This window comes from Psammomys obesus, unplaced genomic scaffold (assembly GCF_907164565.1).
Source record: "Psammomys obesus unplaced genomic scaffold, mPsaObe1.curated_primary_1811, whole genome shotgun sequence".
Lineage (NCBI taxonomy): Eukaryota > Metazoa > Chordata > Mammalia > Rodentia > Muridae > Psammomys > Psammomys obesus.
In genome coordinates this window covers 242,832-251,870 of record NW_026590905.1, presented here as the reverse complement: position 1 = coordinate 251,870, position 9,039 = coordinate 242,832, and the positions used below count along the sequence as shown (strand labels likewise).

At 44.7% G+C, this 9,039-nt stretch overlaps 1 pseudogene; it reads right to left on the bottom strand.

Annotated features, from left to right (window-relative positions):
• Positions 1-6,158: 6,158 nt before the first annotated feature.
• LOC129678584 (40S ribosomal protein S6-like) lies at positions 6,159-6,922 on the bottom strand (annotated as a pseudogene).
• Positions 6,923-9,039: the final 2,117 nt, after the last annotated feature.

Genomic DNA, 9,039 nt, shown 5'->3' with positions numbered 1-9,039 from the left:
GTAAGGGAAGTGGGGACCACATCAGACACAGACTCACTTGCTAGCTTTTCAATCATTTTCCCCTGGTGGGACTGTTTTGCCAGGACACAGGGGAAGAGGGCAAGCTCAGCTCTGCTGGGCTAGATGGGAAAGGGAGCTCCCTTTTTCTGCGGAAAAGGGAAAGGGGGAGGAAGGGTGGGAATGAGTGGGGAGGAGGGATGGGACTACAAGAAGGAGATAAAGTGAAAAAACAAAACAAAACAAAAAAAGCTCAGGTCTTCTCCTGAATCCTCAGGACATGAGTTCACTGGATCAGGTACAATGGGCACCTGAGGCAGCAGCTGAGCTGTGTGAATTATTTTCTGGGTCTGGTTCTAGTGCATTTCTTTCAACCTCATGCTACATCTTCAAAGGCTCATGGCTACTCTCATTATTACACCTACTTGTAATTTTGTCAGAAATGTGTAGAATCCATAGTACAGGTCTCTGAACATTTGGGAACATTTGTTCTCTATCACAAGACCTGGAGCGGAGATCACTTACTGTGCAGTGCAGGAGAAGCTGCTGTCCTTTAAGTCAGAGGGAAGAAGAGAGAGGGTGGGGGGGGGGAGAGGAAAAGGGACAGAGAAGGGAAGAGAAATGATGTCACTCTGCTTCGTTGCCCTGAAGAGTCAGAGCTGCTGTTACAGCATGATTTTCTTCCAGATGCCAGGAGGTCAGAGCACTAACTATCCAGAACCAGAGAACAGGGCAGAACTGTAGCTGGGTGGTTGGGACACAACATACCCTTTCAGTCCTCTACCTTGCTGGCATCACTCTTTACACCTCACGCCCTGCTCTTCTCACGCTCTGCCCCCAGAGTGCCCCTGCACAGCCCCATAGGAGGGCTCGGTGCTGGGGCACCGCGCCCTGTCCGGCCAGATGCTTCCACTTTCCGGAACATACGAGGCCTTTCCTGGGTGGCTGTGTCCGGTGAGGAGCTGCAGCCCAGTTGCTGACAACCTCATCTCAGACCCTGCCAGGTCCCGGAAATCACGGCCCACCGTGCCCCAGGTGCCTTTGTATCAAGCCTTCGCGTGCCCTGAACACTTGGTGTTCTCTCTTCTGGGATGGAGGGTCTTTTCTGAGGGGGCAGCAGCACATCTTGACACTAGCACGGCGGGAGGGAAACAGCCCTGGGAACTCATGGTATGCGGTACTCGGGCTTATGGTACTTGTCAGGGTGGCAGAGGGACATTTCTAGTCTTGTTCCCGAAGGAGCACAGTGGAGAGGTGCTGGGTCTGGGGCAGCTGAGGGTGGTCCTGCTTCAGACTGACTCTAAGATTGTGAGATGGATGGAGAGAGACGTGGTCTCAATTACTTGACAAGCTAGGCACCCACTGGAGCCCATTCCTTCTCAGTAGCTGGAATTACACTATCAGTTTCCGTTGTCCACATTTTCAGATCTAACACAGTGCATATATGTACACACACACACACACACACACACACACACACACACACACGTGCACACACACATAAGCTCCACTAAGGAGGTGGACCTTGGCTGTCTCGTTCATTCTCTTGCTGTAGTCCGGAGCTGCCTGACTGTTGTCTCTTCAGCAACCTCGTGTAGAGACCTTGCTACTATGAACAGGGTCTTGATGTGTATTGACTGGCTGGATGAACCAAACCTGCTAAAAAGATCTTTAAGCTTTTGCTAACCACTAGAATAGTAAACGATTTTTAAATTAATACCTATGATTTGTGGTGATAAATATTCAGCATTAAAATATAATTAGTGAACGACCACATAAGAAAACAGTATTCAATGTAGTTTAAGATTATAACTTAGACTTTCAAAATTTTATTTTATTAAAAAAATTTGTATGTCCAAGTGTTTTGCCTGTATGTATAAGGCTGGAGTTATATGAGCTACCATGTGAATGGTAGAAACGGAACCCAGGTCCTCTGCAAGAGCAGAAAGTGCTCTTAACTGCTGAGTCATCTCTCCAGACCCTAAACTTAACCTTTAACGGAAAATTATAAAACAGCTTAACAAGAACTATTCATAACCTATAAAAGGAATTGAATAGCCAGAGTTCAGAGAACAACAGATGACTGGGCATGACTTAGCAGACAAGATGGAAATATCTGCATACAATTTTAATACAAGAGGAAAAAAATAACACATAACAGGTACAGAGTAATACAGAATTCAGGAAATACATAAGTGAATTGAAACTCAGAGTATTTCAAGTGAATAAAAGGAACATAGAGGAACCAGATACAGTCACCATTCTGAAATGCCAGAGCTGGCGTACAATTTTCATGTGATCCCATTTACCCTTCTACCCAGCGCAGGTAGGAGAGGGCAGAAGGGCTGCGGTGGGCTGGTTGCTCTTTGGGCTAGAGACCCCGATTTTATCAGCGTATTCTTACATGTTTCAGCTCCCTCAGGAAAGTGAAAAGGAAGGTGGTGAAAGGGACAAAGAAGGGAGTATGCAGTTGCCCTGTAAAGGGCTCATATTAGGCAGCCCCGAGCATCTCATCGGAGGTAAGCCTAGGTAAAGAATGAGGGCCTGCTTATGGCCTCACCTCATTTCTAGTTCCTCTTTTGATTTCTCCACAGTTGGAGATGTTATCTCTGTTTCCGGCTCTGTGTGTGCTGCCTTCCCTCCCCTGCCGGTATGAACCATAAGCTAAAGTGTCACAGTGTTTTCCTACAGCAACAAAAGCAGCAAACACAGTGGGCATCTTGTGGTTTAATCTTTGGGCTAGCACAGGGTGGACTGAGATCCCACAGGACAGAGGCTAGTTTCCCATGCCTGGCTCTCACAATCTCCCATTGTGCTTGAAGCAGTGACTTCACCACCCAAGGTACCCTACGGGTACCAATAAGGGCCAGGGCAGCGCTTGTCCTTCTCACACTCAAGGCATGTTCTTTCCAGAGATGAACTCAAATTCTGACCCAGGGATCTTTTTCACGACCAGTGTCCTTGGTTTCATCATAGGACATTGCGTTTTCTTTTTTCTCATTATCCTGACGATTTGTCAATGCCGGAAGAGAAGAACATTCAAAGGTAGAGCAGCAGGATCCCGCTGAGAGTTCTAGGTAGTGGGTGGGGAGAACCAGTTGATTTGGGAGACCGCATCTGTGTCCTGCCTTCCCCAAATTTTCTGGACAATGACATTTGCGCTCCAAACTCTCAAACTCAGTGACTTTGGGTTAGAAGTGGTGTGATGGAAAAGTATATTCAGGGCCAGGAGTAGAACACGAGGTCAGGAATGAGGCTATGACTGGGGCAGGGATTTTAGGGTTGTCCAGGTTCTTGCAGAGAATGAGGATCTGATCATCTGAAAGCAGGCTAGAGGGCTCCGGGGGAGTCTGTGTCAAGGCATTTCAGGATGTGATTTTTCTCATTCAGCCTTTGCTCTAGTCATGGCCACATATGAATATTATCATCATCTATCCACAAATAAGGATGACCTTGATGGCCAAGAGACAGAGAAGAGCAAGTGTTGTGGGTCAGGTGGTGGTGCCTTGACCTCCCTAGTGTGTCCTTCTGTCTCCTCCGTCGTGTGTGTGTGTGTGTGTGTGATTCTCAGTGTGTACACAGTATCTGCCCATGTCATCTCCAGTCCCACCTCAGAGCTGTGTCCATATTCTGAAAATGTCAAGAGCTCTCTATGGTCCCAGAGGACAACAAGTCCTCTCTGTTTTCTAGAAGAAAACATTTCAAGGCTGAGTTTCTGCCACGAGCCTTGTCAAGTACTCACATATGTGAACGTCCATGCTCGTGGCTGTCCTTGGAATGCTTCTTGTTTGACGAGTCAGTGACTAAGCTGTGACTGTGCATGGAGCAGTATGATGGCAATGGTGGTCTGGATATGTGCTAGGAAGTGTGGGGAAACGGCTCTCAAGACAGGTGTAGCTGGAGGTGGAGGAAACACTGAAGGGAATGCAGCTTTGGAAAGCTACAGTTTCAGTCCTAGGAGAGGGATGGTGCTGCTCTGGGGAGATGATTATCCAAGAAGAATGACCTTTCATCCACTGGTTCCAACTCTGCTTTTTGTCCTGACACCTCTGTGACAGCCTTGTGAGCCGTATCTATAGCTGATCTTGCAGGTTCAGATAAGAATTTGTATCTAGCTAATGTGACCAATGTATCACGTTGGAGGAAAAAAAATGTAATACTAAAGGGTAGCAGACATTAAAAAATATCATTTTTTTTGAAAGATAGGATCTAATGAAGACTTTATTTGAAGGAGATAATGCATTCAAATGTTGAAGCTGGTATGTCTAACAATTATCCACAATGCCTTCAGCTACAAAACCTGGGATTGTCAGTACTTGAAGACACCACCGGCCATACATAGGCAAATACCTCTATTCACATAAAGTAACTGAAAGTAGGTGACACACACACAAAATCGTCAATGTTAGATGCAGAATGGCCCAATTTTGATTCCCATGGAAAAGCCCATCACATCTCCACATTCACCACCCTGGTCTTCTGTTAGAGGAGATGAGACTATTTGCAGAAATAAAGGGTCTGCTGGGCCTGAAATTCCTCCTGAGTGTCATGTCTGTGACTCTGATAAGCTGCACATCCCCAGGACTACTGCCATGGCAGTGGGAGCCAAGTGGCAGCACAGGGCGCTTAGCCTCCTTTCTAGGCATCTTTAGGATTTACATTTATAATCCATCCTTTCTACCAAAATTGTCAAGAATATATAAATGTACTAATCCATTGATGAAATCAGGGCACTCATGATCCATTCATATGTCCTCTGAACAGTGCACTGGGGAAATAAGCCTCCAGCAAATGAACTTTGTGGAGCTATTTAAAAGCCCACATCTTGACATGCAAATTAAGGACTTCTGGGGAAAGCTAGGGTTATCTCTGTGAGTTGGTGGGAAGTTGAGGTCTGTCAGATGTCCTTATAGATTACAGCTACAGATACATACTTTTATGTCACCAATTTCCTGAGATTTTGCCATGGGAAAGCAAGATATTTCTAGTTGTGTTCTCGGATCCCATGTCCCTGTCTGTGTGAACAGGCTGAGAACAGCTCTTTAGAGTTTCTTAGTTACCACCAATCTCCCATGCTCCTTTGCTGCTCTCCTGTGGTTCAGACACCTCTAGAAAGTTCCTATTGTCTTTGGGTCATAACTAACACAAGACCCTAAACTTATGAATAATAAACTTATGAATAATAACTTTGTTTTTCATTATTGCCCAGAGGAAGAACTGATGGAGAGACTCCTGAATGAGGAAGAGGAGGCTGGAAGTGTGGTTTCTGAGTTCAGAGATGCTGGGTAAGCACCAAAGGACCAGTGTGCCTGTACTGAAACCATCTGCTCGATGGTCCAGGCTAGGGTTTCAGAGAACAGCAGAGTGGTGGCCAGATACATTGATGATGCATCGTGCCCTTTTTGCATAAACTACCCCCAATAAACATTTGTCTCCTGCTCACCAGTCTCTGTAATTGGGACATCTTTGTGACCATCTAGTGACCACAGCTCAGACCGACTCGTAAAGCAACCCCTTGACTCACGTGTGTACTTCCTCCTTTCATGTGACTTTCTGGTTGGCAAGACACCAGGCCCAGCACCAGAGCTGAGGTTTCCCTCCCAACAGACCACCTCACAGTGAGGATGACTGGACAGTCTAGAGGTGGCCTATGATGATCACAGCATGGTTTCTCCCAGAATTTTGGCTTCTCTCAGTGACCACATAAGGCATGTTTAGGTGTGACAAGTTTCTGAGAAAAATACTAAGTAAAGCCAAAACACCTGAAATATGAAAACTCAAGACATTCTTGGTACAGGGAGATACAGAAGTTGACTGGAAGCAGAATGTTTTCAAACTCTTAATTTTTAAATTTTGGCCTTGGGGAAATTATTAGACTTCAGCTTACTTCTAGGCTTAATTAAATCTTTTAATGGTTGAGTGACCAGGACACAGCACCTCAGAGGCTCTCATCTGGATAAAAAGCACAGTGCATTTATTTCATTTTGTTGACAAATTAACGTAGTTTTGCTGTCCTGATAATTGAACTTAGGGTCTCACACATAGCATGAAATCACTGTACTTACTTCCGAATGACACTCTTCTAGCCTCACGGTGATGTGTTTTGTTTTGTCTTTTTTTTTTTCTCAAGGTATGGGCATTTATTTGATACTCTTAAAGACTTATTTTTGACTGGACTCAGACTTAGCGGTAGAAGCTCTTACCTAGGAGCTTCTCTTGGCAATCTGTTCTTGGTGCTTTTGACTTCCTTCATTCTCTCAGCCAAAAGTTTAGAGTGTTCTGCAGCCTCCTCCTTTTTTTTTCTTAGTATGCTGTTTCTTTGGAGCAATTGGTTGGTGTTTGTGTTTCAGGACTCGTGGAGTGACAAGATGCTGCACCTTGGGTGCTTTGGTCCTGGGCTTCTTATCTTGTTTCTTTAAGGGCTTTCAACATTGGTGGACATCACCTTCTTTAGAGAGAGCTTTTGGATTCTACTAGCTCTTTTAGGTCTTTTAGCTTTTTTTAGGTACTGTGCCATGAGGCACAATAGTGTCTGTCAATCCAGAAATATCCTTCTCTCTCTCTCTCTCTCTTTCTCTCTTTTAGAATAACCAAGTTGAGAAAACTCAGATTGGCATCTACAATGCATCCACGAACAGACTTGCATTTCCTGTCTCCAGTTCTCCTTGGTCTATAGCAAGAACGCTCCTTACTCACCAGCAGGCACACCCTGCCATGGGTCAAAACACCTTGCTTCATGAGAAAACCTTGTTTGTCATTCTCATCACTGATCCGGACCACATAACCCTTCCACTCTTCATCTAGGGCGCCAGCAGCTACTTCCATAGCCATGTGCTTCTCATAGAACACAGGAAAGTTGTGCTTATCTCCCAGTTCACTGAGTTTCTGACAGCCCGGTGTCAGGGAAGGAGATGTTCAGCTTCATCTTGACACAGCTGACGGCCTAGAAGGTGCCACAAAAAAGAGCTACAGTGATGTTTTAAAATGCGGTTAAAGCACATGGTTCTTTTGGTTGGAAAAAACAACTTTAGGTTACAGGTTCTTACTTCATCTGTCTATAAGAGAAGATCAGAAACTCCCCCTCCGTTGGTGGGCAAGAGCAGCACTTGACATGGGCCACAGTCTACTGCTAGGCTCATCTACAAGGGTGCAGAGTACTTCTGTTCAAAAGTATGTTTTGAACCAATCATAGTTTGTTCAAAACGTTATAGCTGTGATGAAGGTAGGACAGCCGCATTGGCTTTTCGCCTTAGAGATACTCATTTACAACATCTTGGGAAAGAGTTGGAAATGATTCTGTGTGAAGTGCTCTCCATTTTCACCGTTGCTGGTCTCCACAGTCTTGGAATTACTTGTTTGAAGAGATGAAGTGCTTTTCTTGACGGGGAATAAAGGAAAGACAAATGACAATGGGTAGGCACAAAAGCCTCGGCTTGTGTCTCCACATCCTGCCCCAATGTGTCCATCGGTGGGAGAGGAGGAAAACAAGGTGGCTCCTTTTCTGTGTGTGATGTGGTCAGTGGTATCATACACTGAACAGAGGAAGATCAGTCTTGCTCTGAACTCCGTGAGAGAGATCATTAGAGTTTGCATATCAAATAGGCATGGATGCAGTTTCTATAGACAGCATGGCCAAATTCTCTGGGCCTTCCAGAAACAAGGAGTGGCTGAATCACTGGCCATATATATTTTCTACACAGTTTCTTAGGGCTTGTGGGTGTGCCTGGAGGATCACTCACACAATATTTCTGGGCGATTCTATTGAATTCTCAGTCTTTTTTTTTTTTTTTTTTTTTTGTCTATGCTTCTCCCACTGCTTTCCATCTTCTCTCTATTTCATTTCATCTAGTATGTGGACAGTTTTACAGTTTTCTTCTTCTGCCCCTAGGGACTTGTGTCACCTAATCAATAGTCTGGTCCTATTTTGTGTTAAAGGCAAGGTAGGACAGGTTAGAACCTGTCCTGTACCACAGCTGTTCTCTCCCAACCCTTCCACAGGAAAGACTTCTCTTTGTGCCTCTTCCATCTTGCCCCATGGCTCTCTACCTGCCCATTCTAACCTTTTTTTTTTTTAATCAATTGAGAGGTTTTTATTTCTGTCTTCTACAATCAAATCTTCCCATCCCAGGAACAGAGAGGTGGCGGGCAGGAGAGGAAGCCAATGAAGTGGTCCCTCCCACAGAGACAAAGTAGAACTTTGTCCACCTCAGATGGTCTGTTTGCTTCATGGTCAGGGAACCAGAGGAGTTTTGTGCTTTCCTACAGTCTCTGTTTGGCTACTCTGTGCTGGCTTGGCTCAGCTCAGGCATTAGCTGACCCCACCAAACAGGATCTGTTTGTTCCGCCTGTTAAGGATCTAGGTCACTCTGTGTTTTGGTTCTAAGGGCAATGCCCAAATTTCAGGATAGAATTCTTAACATAATTTTTTTTAAACAAGAACAGTTTACTTTGGATTGTAGCTGCAAATAGGAACCTTGTCCACTGCACAGCCTTACTGCTAGGAGTATAAACCCAGTAATAATAACTGGGCATGTGCCAAACTTTTGAAGCATGCCATGGAGAACATCTACTCTTGCTTCTGTTGCATAGAGCCCATACACGGTTCTTCCTTGGATGCAAAGCAAGTGTTGTGTTTTAAATTTTTATATAATAGGTTTTCCTTCCTGCTGCAAACCACTGCGGATACAGATATAAATGGGCTTATTGATGAAAAGGAAAAAAATACTCCGAACCTTTGGTGATATTTGGTAAACAGTAACCAAAAGGCCTTTGCTGATCCTCACTTGACATAAGGTGTTGGGGTGCTCTGCGTATCTTAGGTTGCTTTGGAAGATCTGCAGTGGATGCAGAATTTCTCTAATCAGAATGATCACCATTGATCCATCACAGAAATGAAGGGACATTTCAATTTAAAATTTGAAACCAATATATTCATTGGTAATATCTAATGAAGTTTGGGTCCAAAATGATAACTGCTTTTTACTGTCTTCCTTCCTTCCTTCCTTCCTTCCTTCCTTCCTTCCTTCCTTCCTTCCTTCCTTC